Below are 18,479 nucleotides of genomic sequence, written 5' to 3'. Positions count from 1 at the left end.
GACTGTGAGATCATGACCTGAGCCAAAATTAAGAGTTGGACAATTAACCTTGGACACTTAACCAACTAAGTTACCCAGGCATCCTCCCCTTCCCCAATTTCCCTCTAAATACCTCTTTAGCTACATCTCACAAGATTTGACTAGTAGTGCAGTTGACCCTTGAACCATGCAAGGGCTAGGGGTGCTGAACCCCACCCCATGCACCGTGCACATATAACCTTTCCCCACCCCAAAAAACTTAGTAATAGTCTCTTATTGGCTGGAGGCCTTAGTGATAACATAAACAGTTGATAAACACACATTTTGTACATTATATGTATTACATACTGTATTCTTACAATAAAGTAAGCTAGAGAAAAGAAAATGTTATTAAGAAAATTATAAGGAAGAGACAACACATTTTTGGTATTGTACTGTATTTATAAAAGAAAACAAACCCGGGTATAAATGGACCCACGAAATTCAAACCCATGTAGTTCAAGAGTCAACTGTACTTCCATCGCTTGGTTCTAAATAAGTGTAATTTCCCCTTTAACCTGAGCTCTTTGGGAATGAATGTTTAAGTTCTCAAATGTGGATTAAAAATACTTTTCAAAAATTGTTGGTTTTTAGTTAAAAATTTTTTTTTTTTTTTAGAGAGAAAGAGAGGCAGCAGGAAAGGGGCAGAGGGAGAGGGAGAGCAAAAATCCTAAGCAGGCTCCGCACCGTCAGCGCAGAGCCCAATGTGGGGCTCGAACTCACCAACCACGAGCCGAAATCAACAGTCAGACATTTAACCAACTGAGCCACCCGGGCGCCCCTGTTGCTTTTTAATTTAATTGTGTTTGGTTTAATAGAGACAGTGATTCGTATAACAGATTATTTGAAATACACTGAGACTTTCTTTGTGATCTTATAACTGGTCAGTATTTGTGATGCTCCTTTCATATTTGAAATAATCTATGCTTTCTGTTTTTTGGTGCAAGTTTCTATATCCAAGCAAAAATACTTTGAATGGTGCTCAGCACCTAAGTTCTTAGTAACTATGAGCTAATAGTACTACTATCTTCTAACATAGACTTACATTTTCTTTCTGCATGATCTATCTGTATATGGTAGAGGCTGTTAGAATCTCCCAGGAGGCTTGGGGATTTGTCTATTTCTTCTTGTAATGATGGCTGCTCTTGCCTTCCACAGCTTGAGGCCATTTTATCAGTTATCTGTTCCTGCATAACAAATTACCCCCCAAACTGAAGGCTTAAAAACACAATACACGTGTATAATCTTGCAGCTTCTGAGTCTGGGATTCAGCAATGGCCGAGCTTGGTGGTTCTGGTTTGGGGTCTCTCTGTGGGGCCGCTGTCCTCTGCAGGTGTGGCCCAGCGCTGGAGGGCAGGTTCCAAGCTCACTCCCGTGGCTGGCAGCTTGGTGCTGTCTCTCTCTCTGCCCAGACCCCTCCTGGGCTGCTGGAGTGTCCACATGGCAGGCCAGCTGGCTTTCCCCAGAGCAAGCGATTCAAGAATGTGCGAGGCAGAAGCTGCAAAGTCTTTTCCGATGCAGTTTTGTAGATCACATTCCGTGACTTCACCACATGCTAGTCATTAGAAGTGAGTTAGTTGTTAAGCTCACCCCATGTTCAAGCCTGGGGGAGTTAGGCTCTATCTTTTGAAGGGAGGAGGGTTAACGAATCTGTGTGCATATTTAAAAGTGACTCAGCTATGTTATTTGATCTACCAAGATTTATGATGTCCTCTTTTCTTTTTTAACGTTTATTTATTTTTGAGAGAGAGAGACAGAATGAGCAGGGGAGGGACAGAGAGAGAGGGAGATGAGAATCCGAAGCAGGCTCCAGGCTCCGAGCTGTCAGCTCAAAGCCCAAAGAGGGGCTTGAATTCACAGACTGCGAGTTCATGACCCGAGCTGATGTGAGATGTTTAAACGACTGAACCACCCAGGTACCCCTGATGTCCTCTTTTCTTTTTTCTTTTTTTAATGTTTTTTTTTATTTATTTTTGAGAGAGAGAGATAGAGACACAGAATCTGAAGACTGGCTCCAGGCTCTGAGCTAGCCGCCAGCACAGAGCCCGACATGGGGCTCAAACCCACGAACTGCGAGATCGTGACCTGAGCCAAAGTCAGATGCCCAGCCGACTGAGCCACCCAGGTGCCCCTGATGTCCTCTTTTCTTAATGGCATATTCTTTTATTATGTACTGTTCCCCTTGGTCTATTATTCATGGTTTTTTTTTAAATGCCATATCGTTTACTTGTCTCTGTTAACATTACTAAGTCAACCTTTCATCCCTTTATTTTCAATTTCTTTCTTTTTTTTTTTTTTTGGTTTTGTTGTAGAGCTCTTCATAAGTAGAATTTTATTGAATTTTTAGGACTTTGATCTGATGCAATAAATTCTTTCAATATCTGAGTTTGCTATATTTATCTTTCTTACAATTATTAATACATTTGGGTTTATTTCCACTATCTCACTTTGTATTATCTTTTTAATGTTCTTCCCTTTTATTTCATTCTATTCTCATTTGGATTGAAAGTGTTACCAATTTTCTGTAATCTCTATTTTTTGTTTCTTGTCTAGTTGGGAAACCGTGAGATTTTCTTTCTATTCTTTCCGAGGCCACCAAACTTTTTCTTAAAAATTGAAGTTATTATCTCCACTTCTCCCCCAAACATTTCATAGACCTTCGCCTGTCTTGAGATTTTAAGTCTCTACTTTTGTCATAAATTTCTAGTTTTATTGCTTTGTCATCAAAGAATATAGCCTGAATGGTAAGGACCCTTTGGAATCTGTAGCGTTATGGCTTGCCAGGTTGTTTTAAGTATTGCATCCCTCAAAAAGAATGTGTATATACTTTTTCCAGGTATGGGGGTCAGAGACAGCTAATAGGTCAGTCTTATTAATTATGCTGCCTGACCATAGAGAAGGCTGATGGTATTTCCAACCACAATTGTTGGGTTACCTATTTCTCCCCGAAGTTTTGTCAGTGTGACTTGCCCTATGCCATGAGGCTCCCCGGCACGTCCACAGACGCACATCACGTTGATTTCTCAGGTGTTTATTTAATGTTAATGCCAAGTTCTGTTCTCACTGTCCCGTGTGGATAGTTTGTTGCTCAGGCACATAGTCCTCTTTCAAATGACGATAAAAACGATGGCGGAGGGTAGAAATGGATTTGGGGTCATACATTTGTGAGAAGGTTAGGAATGGATTTGGTGTCAGAGCATTTGAACAACTTTTTGACCCGTCTCAGCGCTAGAGACGACGTGCCATGCAACTCGGCCACTGGGTGGCGCACTAAGCATATACTTTGGAGCCCTCTTCCCGTCTTACTCAGGCAAGAAAAGATTCCCAGTGATAAATGTAAGGAATGGGGGATTTTTCAGTGAAATGAGAGGTCTGTATCCAACTGTGTGTGTGTGTGTGTGTGTGTGTGTGTGTGTGTGTGTGTGTGCGCGCGCGCACCTGCACCAGGAACTTACAGAATATGACACTTTTTTTTTTTTTTTTTTTTTTTAGCAGAGATCAATCCAGGAGCTAAAACAAATGGACTGGTTCATTGGTTCATGTGTTTGCTCACTTATTCATTCATTTGGAAATATTTCTTCATGTTTTTCCCCTTTTTGTAAAGCAACACAAAACAGGCAAAACCCTACCCAAACACTGATGCAATTAAAAAGTATTTGATCTACTATCTCCTTCTGTGATGTCATGTTTGTGTTTTACTTTAGATTTAACAAAGACGATCTTGTATTTCTACTGCTGAGCGGTGTGATGCATTGCTTTAGTTGCTGAGACAAAAAAACTACTGAGTTGTTATGTTTATGTTGTCACCCCCACCACCCTCACATTGTTGTTCATTTGGTACGCTTCTAATTTGTTCCTTGCAGCCGCTTGAACCATAATTATAAAGATTTTATTGCCATGTTGAAAATGCTTATAATATGGAGGCAACAAGAAAAAGGCATAAAAACAGAAGATTTTCTGCCATTAGAGCCATGAAGAGATATGTGCCCATATGGTTGTCAGCTAGCAGTGGATGCTGGAGAAATAAATGTGGTTTTCTTAGGGGACTGGGGTTGTGTATGGTTTTTCTCTGTTACCAACCATACATCGTTGCTATAATAATTGGATAAGGAATAAAAATGTGAAGCCTATATGTAGAGAGAGAGAGAGGGAGGGAGAGAGATGATAGATATACAAAGTTTAATACAAGAAAAACTTCACGGGGTGCCTGGGTGGCTTAGTCGGCTAAGCGTCCGACTTTCGCTTGGGTCATGATCTCGCGGTTCGTGGGTTCGAGCCCCGCGTCGGGCTCTGTGCTGACTGCCAGCTCGGAGCCTGGAGCCTGTTTCAGTCTGTGACTCCCTCTCTCTCTGACCCTCCCCTGCTCACGCTGTCTCTCTCTCTCTCTCTCCTAGAAATAAAAAAAAAAAAGAAAAAAAAAAAAGAAAAACTTCACTGTGTTTCTTTTCTGGCCATTTTTATTATTTGTTTCCTTCCGTGAATCCTGATGAGAATATTTGTTGTAGAGAGAAGGGTGCTGTGAAGCGCTGATCTGCTCTGATGGTCAGATGTCCTAGGTTTGCTGCTGTCGGCCACCAGGGTTCCCTCTCTGCCAGCTGGGGCTATTAAGGACAGGACTGTGTGAGGGTTAAGTTAATGATTTGCATTAATTAGTTGAAATAATCACTTTCCGTTTATTCAAACTTAAATGCATGAAATTAAGAAAGCCTGCCAAAGCAGAGGGGCGCATCTCCCGTTTGAAAGCGTGAGCCCGGGAGCTGAAGCCTCCTGCAGGAGGGTGGAAACAAGGACGGCTTTGTCGCTGGTGACGGGGGTGGGGGTGGGGGGTGCTCTCCCCGCAGCTGTCACAGCGCGGGTGCTGGGGTTTCTGCCACCTGGGGCCTGGGAACCACAGGAGCACTAACTGCCTGTGTCCTACAGCTTGGAAGTCCAAGCTGGAAAGGAAGGAGAAAGCTGCAGCTTTCAGCGGAGGCGTGGCTCCGGGAAACCTCTCCCTCCTGGGCGGAGATGGGTCCGGGCAGGCAGGAGAAGCTCCCAGGGGGGTGGCCACGTGGGCTGGGCGGGGCCTTCCGGGTTCGCACCTGGTTGGTTTCATCGGCGGTGGGGTCCTCTGTCTGCCAGCCCCAGCCAGGCTCCCCGGGCTTGTCCCGAGCGGAAGCCGCTGTGGGGTTCTGCCCCCAGAACTAGTCCCTGCCAGTGCCACCTTCATGGAGAGCTCCCCTCGCCCCGCCCCCTGCACAGGACCCATATGCCGCTTCCTCCTCACCCTGAAAAGGGAGGAAGCCCGTTTTCCAGATGAGGAAACCGAGGCAGGCCTTATTACCTACCGGGTAGGAGAGCACCCTAAACCAGAAGAGGTCCCTTTCTGTGGGATAAATAGTTTCTTGTTCTGATAAGTGCAAACAGCACAGTCCTCATTGAATCATTAGGAGCGGGAGCCTTGGTTTGAAGAGGAAGGATTCACTATGTTAATGGTTAGACTGTGAACTCCCTAAGGAGGAGGACTGGCTAGGTCATCTGTGTCCCCCGGGGCTCAACACAATGACCGGCTTGTCATCCTTGGGAATAAAGACGGAACAGTTGTCACCATTATGTCGGAAATTGTATGGGAGCCCTTCCGTGCGTTCCCGTGAGGCTGTGCTCTCACCATTCCCTTCTTTTTTAAAAAAAAGATTTTTTTTAACATTTTTATTTATTTTTGAGAGTCAGAGAGAGCGCATGAGCATGGGAGGGACAGAGAGAGAGGGGGGAGACACAGAATCTGAAGTAGGCTCCAGCCTCTGAGCTGTCAGCACAGAGCCCAACGCGGAGCTTGAACTCACAAACCCAGAGATCATGACCTGAGCCGAAGTTGGACACTTAACCAACTGACTGAGCCACTCAGGCGCCCCTCACGATTCCCTTCTATGGATGGGCAACTGGGGTCTAGAGAGGTCAGAGAATTCACCTAAGGTTAGCAAGGGGCTGAGGCCAGAACTGCATCTTTCACAAGCATCCGGGCTGATTATGGAATAGGAGGCCCCCTACTTTGACAAGTACTGTCTTAGGGGAGGGTGTAGTAGGTGCCTGGGAGGTTCCTTTTGAACAAGTCAGGAGGATGGACTTGAGCTTGGTTTGACCACAGTTGGGTCTGGTGGTCCCAACCCCTTAGGCAAAGCTTGTGGCCTGGGGTCAGAAATTCTAGTTCCTCCTAGCTCTCTGAGTAGCAGCTGTGTGACTTTGGGTCAGTCACTCACCTTCTCTGGCCCTGAGTTTCTTTATCTGTAATATGAGAGGACTAGGCTAGTTCAGCTATTTGCAAGCCTTTTTGACTGCCCTTCACTGTGGTGAGACACCTTACGCTGTACTTACAGTGTCCTTTGAGAGCCTAGAATCTTCTCTCATGTTCACTCTTCCATTCTAGTTCATTAAAAATAAAGTGATTTCAAGAGCCACTAGTAGGTGGAGACCCACAGTTTGGAAACCTCTGGACTAAATGACATTCTGGCATTCTGTGGATCTATAACCAAGGGTCCTGAGCTCAAATCCCTGGGGCAGGGCAGTGGGGTCTCACAAAACTGTGAGATCATGACCTGAGTCAACACCAAACGTCCGATGCCTAACCAGCTGAGTCACCCACATGCCCCTTTATGATTAAAAAAAAATTTTTTTAATGTTTTTATTTATTTCTGAGAGAGAGAGAGACAGCGTGAACAGGGTAGGGGCAGAGAGAGAGGGAGACACAGAATCTGAGGCAGGCTCCTGGCTCTGAGGTGTCAGCACAGAGCCTGACTTGGGGCTCGAACCCACAAACTGTGAGATCATGACCTGAGCCAAAGTCAGACGCTTAACCAACTGAGCCACCCAGACACCCCTGTATGATTTTTTTAAATGAAGGATTGAAATTATATTCACTGACAGGAAAAGATGTCCCTGGTTTACAGAAAAAGAAACTTTATGAAGAATTAGTAGCAAGCACAGCATGTTCCCAACCACATTGAAATGCAGCCTCAAACACCTGGAGCTGGGGATTAACCTCAAGATAAAGTTGTCCAGCTGACTATCCCCGAGCACTGGGGGGCATGTGTGACCCGTCCTGGTGGCTTATTTTAAGAAAGATCTCGTCCCGTTTAGAAGGACAGGTGAGGCAGCCTCCCGTCCTGGCTGGAGAGATACACAGCTGTCACTTGCTTCCAAACCTTTTGCAACCTACTGTCCACCTGCTCAGTGTGGTGTCTCCAGTTTTGAAGAAAACATCACAAGGAGAAAAATAAAAAGAATGACCAGGGCTTCAGAAACACTGCAAATCAAATTCATAAATGATAAGCAGTTACTTAAAATCATGATGTCAAAGTCTATTTGAGGGGCGCCCGGGTGGCTCAGTCGGTTAAGCGTCCGACTTCGGCTCAGGTCATGATCTTGCGGTTTGTGATTTCAAGCCCTTTGTCGGGCTCTGTGCTGACAGCTCAGAGCCTGGAGCCTGTTTCTGATTCTGTGCCTCCCTCTCCATCTGCCCCACCCTGCTTGTGCTGTCTATCTTTTTCTCAAACATAAATAAACATAAAATTGAAATAAGGCTCTCTTCCCCAAGGAGCCTTTAGGCAAATTGTACATGAAAAACAAAACCAAGTCCAGAAGCGACACTTTGACAGCAAAGACGGGATTCTTAGAAAAGGAAAGCAGTTGGGGCGCCTGGGTGGTTCAGTCGGTTAAGCTTCCAACTGCGGATTTCGGTTCAGGTCATGATCTCACGGTGCAGCGTTGGGGATGGAGCCCTGCATCCAGCTTTATTCCGGCAGCACAGAGCCTGCTTGGGATTCTCTCTCTCCTTCTCTCTCTGCCCCCCCCCCCCTCTAAATAAGTGTATTAAAAAAAAAAAGAAAGAAAGAAAGCAGTGATCAGTGATGAAAAGAGAACGTCTGCTGTGGACAGTGTTAGAACACGAGGTGTCCTGCCCCAGGAGCCTCTGCGATGCAGAGCAATTGAGTGTGGGCTAAGATTTCAATGAAAACCTGTCCCCCTTTAAATTGGCAGCGGCCTGTGCTGCAGGAGAGGATGGTTTCACAGGAAATGTGGAAGAATAATGCTAATGCGAACGCTAACAGGAATACGAACACTGATCTTAATACTAACAAGAACAGCTACATTTACTGGTCTCTTATTATGCACCAGACACTCTGTGTATATGATCTCACTTAACTCATATTATGACTCTGAGCCATAAAATTGATCGTGATATTGTTTAACATCAATGACACAGGGCTGAGACTATGAGAGTCTACTATCATAGTCTATGAGAAACTTTGCTGCTTGAGATCTTTCCCGTAAAAGGTCCTTAAGCTTCCGAGAAGTGCAGGTCACCATAACACACGGCGGCTTTGACCTCCGGCCTAAGTGCAGAGTTTCTGATGAAGGGATCGGGATGCACCGTTCCACATTTAGCTTAGCCTTATAGTGAGGAAACCAAGTCCTGAATTCACCCCCGAGCCCTGATGGGCATCAGACTTCAAGTTTCTAACAGAGCCTAAGCTGATGTTCCTGAGGCTGTACAACCCCTCTTCTTTCAAATCATTATTACTTTCTTACCAGTAACAGTCTTTCCCTCCTGCCTCCTGGACAAAGATTCCTGCAAAACTCGACTACCAAACTGTCTTTACTTCATGACGGCACTCAATCCAGACCTGCGTACCCTCGTTCGTTCCCCGAATCATTCAGCATAAGCCCCAAACTCTATGAAAATCCCTTCTCACTTTCTTTGGCTGAGATGCCTGTGGTTTGCCATGGTATGTGGACTTCCTTAGCGCCTACCCCTTTTTGGGGTATAGAGATGGTTCTGGAGACGTTATCTAATGGGTCCAACTCCATGAAGTAGGAGCAGTTTTATCCCCATATTTAAGGATGAGTGGCTCTGTAGGGTAAGGATCCAACTCTTGATCTTAGCTCCAGTCTTGATCTCAGGGTTGTGAGTTCAAGCCCTGAGTTGGGCTACACGCTGGAATGAGGCCTCCTTAATTTTTTTTTATTTTTTTTAAATGTTTTTTATTTATTTCTAGGAGAGAGAGAGACAGCGTGAGCAGGGGAGGGTCAGAGAGAGAGGGAGTCACAGACTGAAACAGGCTCCAGGCTCTGAGCTGGCAGTCAGCACAGAGCCCGACGCGGGGCTCGAACCCACGAACCGCGAGATCATGACCCGAGCGAAAGTCGGACGCTTAACCAACTACGCCACCCGGGCGCCCCTTTTTTGATGTTTTTTTAAAAAATTTATTTCTAAGAGAGAGAGGGAGACAGCATGAGCAGGGGAGGGTCAGAGAGAGAAGGAGACACAGAATCTGAAACAGGCTCCAGGCTCTGAGCTGGCTGTCAACACAGAGCCCGATGCGGGGCTCAAACCCACAAACTGTGAGGTCATGACCTGAGCCGAAGTTGGACGCTTAACTGACTGAGCCACCCAGGCGCCCCGGTAGAACCTGGTTCTAAAGCCAGGCTACCTAAAAATAGCAGCCGCCATTTACTGAGCCCTTCCATGTATAAAGCACAGGCTTGAGACACCTGGCGCACGCTGCAGCAGCGCCTGGAGTCAGGGGCCCGATGCCCCGTGTTGAAGTCAAAACTCAAGAGAAGAGCTCCGTTTAGAAGCTGTGTCAGTCATTGCTTCCCGAGGAGGAGAGAATATGGCCAACAGACAGGTTTCTGCAAAGATGGATGGGGAAGGATTGGCCACATGCAACTTGGAAGTAGGTGTGAACTAGTTAGGAGGGTGATCTGGAAGCGAAGCAAGCACAAGAATCACCTGGAGCGGTTGTGTAATGCAGATTTCCAAACACCTTCCTTTTGTTAAATAAACGTTTCAGACCCATTGGATACAAGCATGTCAGTTTCTTTTTAAACTTGCTGCCTGGTAGGAGGCTTTCTAAAAAAGAAAAGAAAAAAACCTAATTCAAAGACTTCTTTCTTGGTGGAGACATTTTTTTTTATTTTTATTTTTTATGTTTTATTTATTTCTGAGAGAGAGAGACAGAGAGAGGCACAGAGAGACAGAGACAGAGAGAGATAGACAGCAGGGGAGGGTCAGAGAGAGAGGGAGACACAGAACCTGAAGCAGGCTCCAGGCTCTGAGCTGGCTGTCAGCACAGAGCCCGATGCGGGGCTCGAACCCACGAACCGCGAGATCATGACCTGAGCCAAAGTCAGATGCTCAACCGACTGAGCCACCCAGGTGCCCCGGTGGAGACATTTTAAAAGGAAATCTTAAGAGTATTAAATCTCTGCTCTGGGGCGCCTGGGTGGCTCAGTCGGTTGAGCATCTGACTTTGGCTCAGGTCATGATCTCGCGGTTCGTGGGTTCGAGCCCCACGTCGGGCTCTGTGCTGACAACTCAGAGCTTGGAGCCTGTTTCAGATTCTGTGTCTCCCTCTCTCTCTCTCTGACCCTCCCCTGCTTATGCTGTCTCTCTCTCTTTCTCTTTCTCTCTCTCTCTCTCAGAAATAAATAAAAACATTTAAAAAAATTAAAAACAAAATTCTCTGTCCTCCCCAGATGCCTGGGTGGCTCAGATGGTTAAGCGTCCGACTTTGGCTCAGTTCATGATCTCCTAATTCACATGATCTCCTAGTTCGTGAGATCAAGCCCCTTATCAGCCTCTATGCTGACAGCTCAGAGCCTGGAGCCTTTCTGTGTCTCCCTCTCTCTGCCCCTCCCCTTCTCACACTCTGTCTCTCTGTCTTCCAAAATAACTAAAACACTAAAAAAGTTTTTTTTATTTTTTATTTTTATTTTTATTTTTTTCTCTTTTGATATTGTATATCTTTTTTTTTTTTTTACAAATAGTTTATTGTCAAATTAGTTTCCACATAACACTCAGTGCTCATCCCCACAAGTGCCCTCCTCCATGCCCATCCCCCCCTCCCCCCACATCCATCAGTCCTCAGTTTTTGTCAGCATTCAAGAGTCTCTCATGGTTTGCCTCTCTCCCTTTCCCCCACCATTTCCGCCCTTCTTCTCCCTCTTGTTCCTCCAAAGTTTTTTTTATTTTTAAAATTTTTTTCTAATGTTTTATTTATTTCTGAGAGAGAGAGAGAGAGACAGCACGAGCAGGGGAGGGTCAGAGAGAGAGGGAGATACAGAATGTGAAGCAGGCTCCAGGCTCTGAGCTGGCAGTCAGCACAGAGCCCGACGTGGGACTCGAATCCACGAACCGCGAGATCATGACCTGAGCCGAAGTTGGAATCTCAACTGACTGAATAACCCAGGTGCCCCCCCCAAATTTATTTTAAATTAAATCTCTGCTGTCCACTAAGAGTCACAGCCACATGTGACTGTTGAGCACTTGAAATGTGGCAGGACTGATAGTGACATGCTGAAAGTGTAAAACACATATGAGTTTTTGAAGACTTAATGTGGTAAACATGTAAAATATTACATTAATAATTTTAGGGGCGCCTGGGTGGCTTAGTCGGTTATGCGTCCGACTTTTAGGTCATGATCTCGTGGTTTGTGGGTTCGAGCCCCGCGTCGGGCTCTGTGCTGACTGCCAGCTCAGAGCCTGGAGCCTGTTTCAGAGTCTGTGACTCCCTCTCTCTCTGACCCCTCGCCCCGCTCACGCTGTCTCTCTCTCTCTCCTAGAAATAAATAAAACATTAAAAAAAATTTTAAAAATAATTTTATATTGATTGCATATTGAAATGAGAATATTTTGTGTTTCTTGAGTTAAACTATACCGTGAAAATTAGTTTCATTTATCTTTTTTACTTTTATTTATGTATTAATATTTTAATTTACACCCAAGTTAGTTAGCATATGGTGCAATAATGATTTCAGGAGTAGCTTTCCTTGATTCGTCCCTTACATATAACACCCGGTGCTCATCCCAACAAGTGTTCTCGTTGATGCTCCTTGCCCATTTGGCCCATCCCCCCACCCACAACCCCTCCAGCAACCCTCAGTTTGCTCTCTGTATTTAAGAGTCTCTTATATTTTGTCCCCTCCTTGTTTTTATATTATTTTTGTTTCCTTTCCTTTATGTTTATCTGTTTTGTATCTTAAATTCCTCATTTGAGTGAAGTCATATGATATTTGTCTTTCTCTCATTTCACTTGGCATAATACTTTCTAGTTCCATCCATGTAGTTGCAAATGGCAAGTTTTCATTCTTCTTGATTGCCGAGGAATACTCCATAGTATGTATATATATCACATCTTCTTTATCCATTCATCTGTCGATGGATATTCGGGCTCTTTTCATACTTTCTCGATTGTCGATAGCGCTGCTATAAACATTGGGGTGCATGTGCCCCTTCGAAACAGCACTCCTGTATCCTTTGGATAAATACCTAGTAGTACAATTGCTGGGTTGTAGGGGCTTTTATTTTACTTTTAAAAAGAATTGGCCGCTGACATTATATTTCTGTCAGACAGTGCTGGGTTAGATGGTCATTGTTAGACTGTGGACAGTAAAGAGTGTCTGGTTGAAGGTTATTAGAACCTCCTAGGCTTTGTAGGCTTCTCCCAAGACTGTTGTAGGCTAAGTGAAGTTTCCAGAAAAGGTTCTTAAGCCAGTTACAGTCTGTCAGAAAATTGCTCAAGTGTTTTCCCAGGAATGCCAAGTTTTTCTGGGAAGGAACAGCTGTTCATACCAGACCACACCGTACCAAGCCAGCTTGGGTTGGGAACAGTTTCTCAGCCCCAGAAAAAAATGATTCTGTGGGTCTGAGGAAGACCCAGAAATCACATTGTTTTTTTAAAAAAAAAATTTTTTTTAAGGTTTATTTTTGAGAGAGAGAGACAGAGAGAGTGTGAGTGGGGGAGGAGCAGAGAGAGAGGGAGACACAGAATCCGAAGCAGGCTCCAGGCTCTGAGCTGTCAGCACAGAGCCCGACGTGAGGCTTGAACTCATGAACCATGAGATCGTGACCTGAGCTGAAGTCGGACGCTCAACTGACTGAGCCACCCAGGCGCCCCCACGTTGTTAACCAGACCCTTCAGTGAGTCTGATTCTGAGGTTCAGAGCTGTTGGATCTGAAGGTGATTATATAGGCTGGGCAACCCCACAGGAAGGAGGGGGAAATAGCCCTTTAGAGAAACCATCTGCTTCACAGAATGCCACCTGATGGGGCAAGCAGGGGACAGGATTCAGCATGAGGCAGGAACCAGTCTCTTCCTAAGGTGAGGTCACCCACTACACTTACCCCATGTGCACGTGTTGAGTCTTGAGGCTCCCGCCTGGGGTCTTCCGAACTCACCGTGCACTTTGCTTTTATTTTTTTATTTTTATGTATTTATTTTTAAAAATTTTATGCTTTTTATTTGAAACATTGTTAGTTCTTTTCCACTTGGCTTTTAAAAAGAACTTTGAGGGGCGCCTGGGTGGCTCAGTCAGTGAAACGTCCAACTTCGGCTCAGGTCATGATCTCGCAGTTTGTGGGTTCGAGCCCCATGTCGGGCTTTGCGCTGACAGCTCAGAGCCTGCAGCCTGTTTCGGATTCTGTGTCCCCCTCTCTCTCTGACCCTTCCCTGCTCATGCTGCCTCTCTCTCTCTCTCTGAAATAAATAAAACATTAAAAATTTTTAAAAAAAGAACTTTGAAAAATGATGGTCCTTTCCCCACATTTTTAAGTTGACAGCTAAAACTTACTGACATCATCTATTGACATACTTAGAGAAGATAGAACTCCTAGTGGATTTTAATTACTGACATTCCAAAACAGAACTATTACATCACTCTTAAATAGACCCATGGAGATCTGCATGCCGATGCAATTTGATACCCATCCTGATCATTTTAGTTTATTTTAAAGTTTTATTTACTTAAGTAATTTCTACACCCTGAGATCAAGAGTTGCAGGCTCCACTGACTGGTCCAGCCAGGCACCCCTCCTATCCTGATCACTTTAAAACATGGAAAGCAGTTCATCTAAGACAGAAATTTATATCATTTTCTTTCTGAGTCCCTTTCTGTTCTACCACCTCCATGGAATGTAATGGTTTTTATACCTGAAAGTATTTGTAAACACTTTTCTTATTTCTTTGCATCAAAATTAGGTATATAAATAGACATTTTTAAAAAATATTTTTTTAATGTTTTATTTATTTCTAAGAGAGAGAGAGACCGCGTGAGCAAGGGAGGGTCAGAGAGAGGGGGAGACACAGAATCCGAAACAGGCTCCAGGCTCTGGGCTAACAGCACAGAGCCTGACGCGGGGCTTGAACCCACGAACCGTGAGATCATGACCTGAGCCCAAGTCAGACGCTTAACTGACTGAGCCACCCAGATGCCTCTCTCTCTCTCTTTTTTTAATGTTTATTCATTTTTGAGAGATAGAGCATGAACAGAGGAGGGGCAGAGAGAGGGAGATATGGAATGTGAAGCAGGTTCCAGGCTCTGAGCTGTCAGCATGGCTCGAAACCATGAACCGTGAGATCACAACCTGAGCCTATATCGGACCCTCAACCGACTGAGCCACCCAGGCACCCCAAGCATATGTATTTTTAAATAATTGGAATACAATAAATTCTATTTAAAAATAAAGATTGAAAGGCACCTGGGTGGCTCAGTCCGTTAAGTGTCTGACTTCGGCTCAGGTCATAATCTCATGGTTTGTGAGTTCAAGCCCCGCGACGGGCTCTGTGCTGACAGCTTGGAGCCTGGAGCCTGCTTTAGATTCTGTGTCTCCCTCTCTCTCTGCCCCTCCCCATCTCATGCTCTCTGTCTCTCAAAATTGAATAAATGTAAAAACAAATTTAAAAAAATAAAATAAATAAAAATAAAGATTGAATCCTCAGTTCTTGTTTACAATTTTATTATCTGACAGAGGGAGCTGAGTAGAGCATTCATAAACCAGTTTAAAGCTTAGGAGTCAGTTAGCTCAGGGGTTGACAAGTGTTTTCTGTAAAGGACCGGATAGTAAATATTTTAGCTATTGTGTTTCATATGGTCTCTGATACAACCATGTAGCCCTGCTTTTGGAACAAGATGAACAGATACAGGCAGTCAGCAACTGAACTGGAGTAGCTGTGTTCTGAAAAAAATTTTATTCGTGGATACTGACCTTTGAATTTAATTTTCATGTGTCATGAAATCTTCTTTTGATCACCTTCTCCCAGCCCCAACCATTAAAAATGTAAAACCATCCTCAGGCCATACAAAAACAAGTGGCAGGCTGGATTAGGCCCACAGGCCATAATTTGCTGACTCCCGAGTTAGATGAAATCAGGAATGTACTGAATGAAACATCCTACAGTTATGCCAAAAGACCCCCAAAAGAGATGGCCAATGAACTATATTTTCTTTTCTTTTATTGTGTTTATTTCAACTTGTGATTTCTCTGCATTCTTTTTTTCCCTTTACTAAAGATTTGCTACTTACTTGGATGCCTTAGGGAAAAGATGCCACGCCATTTGGTTGAAACATTAATTTAGGAGCAGGACAACCTGAATAAAAAACCCAATACTAATGCAAATTAAGGACTATAGATACTGAATCTTTGCTGTGCTGTGCTAGGCATTTCTGGGAAACCAAACCATAAATAAGGTATATCATTATGGAGGAATTACAGGGGCACGTGCAGAATTTTGTGGGATCCCACAAGAGGCAGAGTAATCATGCTCGCGGAAGACGATTGTGTTTAATGGAGGAATGGGCAAGAAACAAGCTGGTTGGAAGACTTAATTAAGCAAGCGCCATGGAAAAAACAAATATTGCAAAAAGTCATTTAAAAAGCCAGTAGATTAAGTCACTAGGCACTACTAATGAAAAATTACCTTCGTGGAAATGACAAACTTTTTAATACTAAGCAAGTCAAGAGAAAAGGCCTTGGGAAAACTAATGAAGGGAGCCTGGAGGCTGGTGGTGGGAGCCGAGCCATTCCTCTGCAATTACAGGAAGAAGTCGGTTACAGACCCCGACAGAAGCAATCTCAAGAGGATAGAATCATGACAGTCCCTCATACAGAAAAAGTGTACACTGCATCTTCTATGAGAAAACAACTACCCCTGCAACTTAGCCAATGAGAAACCGTGCTTTTCTCCAACAAACTGTACTTTCCTTCAAAACAATCAGTCCCAAATTCTTCCTGCTTCTCCAAAAATACGCTGCTCTTCTCCCTTTTGGATGTGTCTATGGTTTTTCTGTAGCTTGTGTGTCCCGAATGACAACTCTCCACTATTCCTGAATAAACCCATTTTCATGGTCAAATAATTGTTCTATTTTTTTATTTTTTTCGTTGTTTTATTTTTAAGATTAAAAATTTTTTTAAATGTTTATTTTTGAGAGAGAGCGAGGGAGCGAGAGAGACAGAGCATGAGTGCGGGAGGAGCAGAGAGACGCGGAAGTAGGCTCCAGGCTTTGAGCTGTCAGCACAGAGCCCGACGAGGTGCTGGAATCCACAAACTGTGAGATTGTGACTTGAGCTGAAGTCGGACGCTTAACCGACTGAGCCACCTAGGCACCCCTTATTTTTAAGATCAGCAAGCATTATAAAAAAAATTAGTCCTGGGGTACTTGGGTGGCTCAGACCATTAAGCGACTCTTGATCTCAGCTCAGGTCTTGATCTGATGGTCAAGCGTTCAAGTCCTGTTTTGGGCTCCATGCTGGGTGTCAAGCCTACTTAAAAGAAAAAAAAATTAGTCCTGAAGAAAATCAAATGCTGTGGGCTGAAGACCGCAACTTTTTTTCATGGCGTACAGCACCATCTTTCCTGTTTTTCACTCCTGAGAAAACTTTTTCTAGATTACTTTGTTATTGCAGCAAAAATAGCATTTAGTGAGTGAAATCACAAGCAATTGCTTCCACAGTCAACCAAAAATGTAGAAAATAACTAGAAGACCAATTTTTAAAAAATTATACAGAAAGTAAACAAGTGCAACTAAATAAGTACTAGTTTGGGACAATTTGTATGTTACAAGATACCAGGATTTATTAGGCTAGTGGCTAAAGGTATTTTCTAATCAGGCTTCATGCCCAGCACAGAGCCCAATGCTGAGCTTGAACTCACTACCCTGAGATCAAGGGTCAAATCCTTAATCCAAAGAACCATCCAGTGCACCCCTAAAGGTGTTTTCTTTGAACAAACTCATATTTTCTTTCAAATCCCTCCTTCATTACCCACACCACAGATTACTAAATTCACAATTTTGCTATGTACCTTCTGAGGGTCTTTTTATTATTTTTTAATTATTATTCTTTTTTACAAATAGTTTATTGTCAAGTTGGTTTCCATATAACACCCAGCGCTCATCCCCACAAGTGCCCTCCTCCATGCCCGTCTCCCCCCTCCCCCCACACACCCATCAGTCCTGTTTGTTCTCAGCATTGAAGAGTCTCTCATGGTTTGCCTCTCTCCCTTTCCCCCACCATTTCTCCCCATCTTCTCCCCCATGGCCCTCCGTTAAGTTCCTCCTAATCCTCCTATATGTGCAAACATATGATATTTGTCCTTCTCTTCCTGACTTATTTCGCTCAGCATAACACCCTCAAGGTCCATCCATGTTGCTACACATGGCCAGATTTCATTCTTTCTCATTGCCATGTAGTACCCCATCGTATAGATAAACCACATCTTCTTGATCCATTCATCAGTTGATGGACACTGAGGCTCTTTCCATGTTTTGGCTATTGTTGAGAGTGCTGCTATGAACATTGGGGTACATATGCTCCTATGTCTGAGGGTCTTTTTAAAATAAACAAATGTATAAATGGTCGAGCTCATTCCGTAAAAACTACCCAAGTTCCAGCCTGAAGTTTCTAAGGGCTGGGAAAATCAGAGTTAAGGGACAATAGCTTTGCGGCTTCCTGAACTTATCTCTGTGTAACTTGGTTGCAAACAGCAACCCTAGATACTGAGCACCTCTGAAAAATGGGGAGCCTTTGGCTCCACCTCAAAGCATTAAAGAAAAGTAACCTTTGACAATCATTCTCTTCATGTCTGAATTTCTAAGCCTGACTACTTTGCTGGGAAAATGTAGCGTTAGAGACGTGTAAGGCTATTTCACCCACATTTTGAAAACACAATCTTTTCTGTTTCCGAGGCATGGTATACTTTTATGTGTTACATTATGGAAACCTGAACAGGGAGGGCTAACCAAATACCATTCGGACTTTAAAAGCAGCTTGGAACCTCTTCCAACCTGCTCAGTTCTAGTGCAGAAATTTGCGTTCTGACCTCAATGCGAGATGGCCTGCTAGCTGTAGTCCTAATTTCAATATTCCATGATGCAGAAATCTTCCATTAAAAAAATACTGCAGTGCCTTAGTCTCCTCACTATAAACCACACGTCAGTGGTATCGTATGGTTAAGCTCTTCACTTGTGCACTAAGCCGCCTCCTCCAAAGTACATCCATAAACTACAGGAAGCAAGGAAATCAGAGATGGCCAAATAGCTTTGCAAAATTGGGTTCCTCTTACCCAATACTCTTCCGGGTATCTTAAAAAAAGTACTTCAGCTAATAAAGAAGTGTCATTTGCTCTTGCGTATTTTTTTAAAAAATT

The 18,479-nt window shown here is 44.0% G+C and overlaps 1 non-coding gene across 1 annotated transcript; it reads left to right on the top strand.

Moving 5' to 3' along the window:
• The first annotated feature begins 10,274 nt into the window (after positions 1 to 10,274).
• On the top strand, positions 10,275 to 10,359 carry TRNAQ-UUG. Its single transcript has one exon. It is a non-coding gene; the product is annotated as a tRNA-Gln (tRNA).
• The last annotated feature ends 8,120 nt before the right edge of the window (positions 10,360 to 18,479 follow it).

The sequence above is a fragment of the Hyaena hyaena genome, unplaced genomic scaffold, assembly GCF_003009895.1.
Source record: "Hyaena hyaena isolate Hyena2069 unplaced genomic scaffold, ASM300989v1 scaffold_179, whole genome shotgun sequence".
In the NCBI taxonomy this organism is placed as follows: Eukaryota; Metazoa; Chordata; class Mammalia; order Carnivora; family Hyaenidae; genus Hyaena; species Hyaena hyaena.
This window is presented reverse-complemented; position numbering and strand designations above follow the sequence as displayed.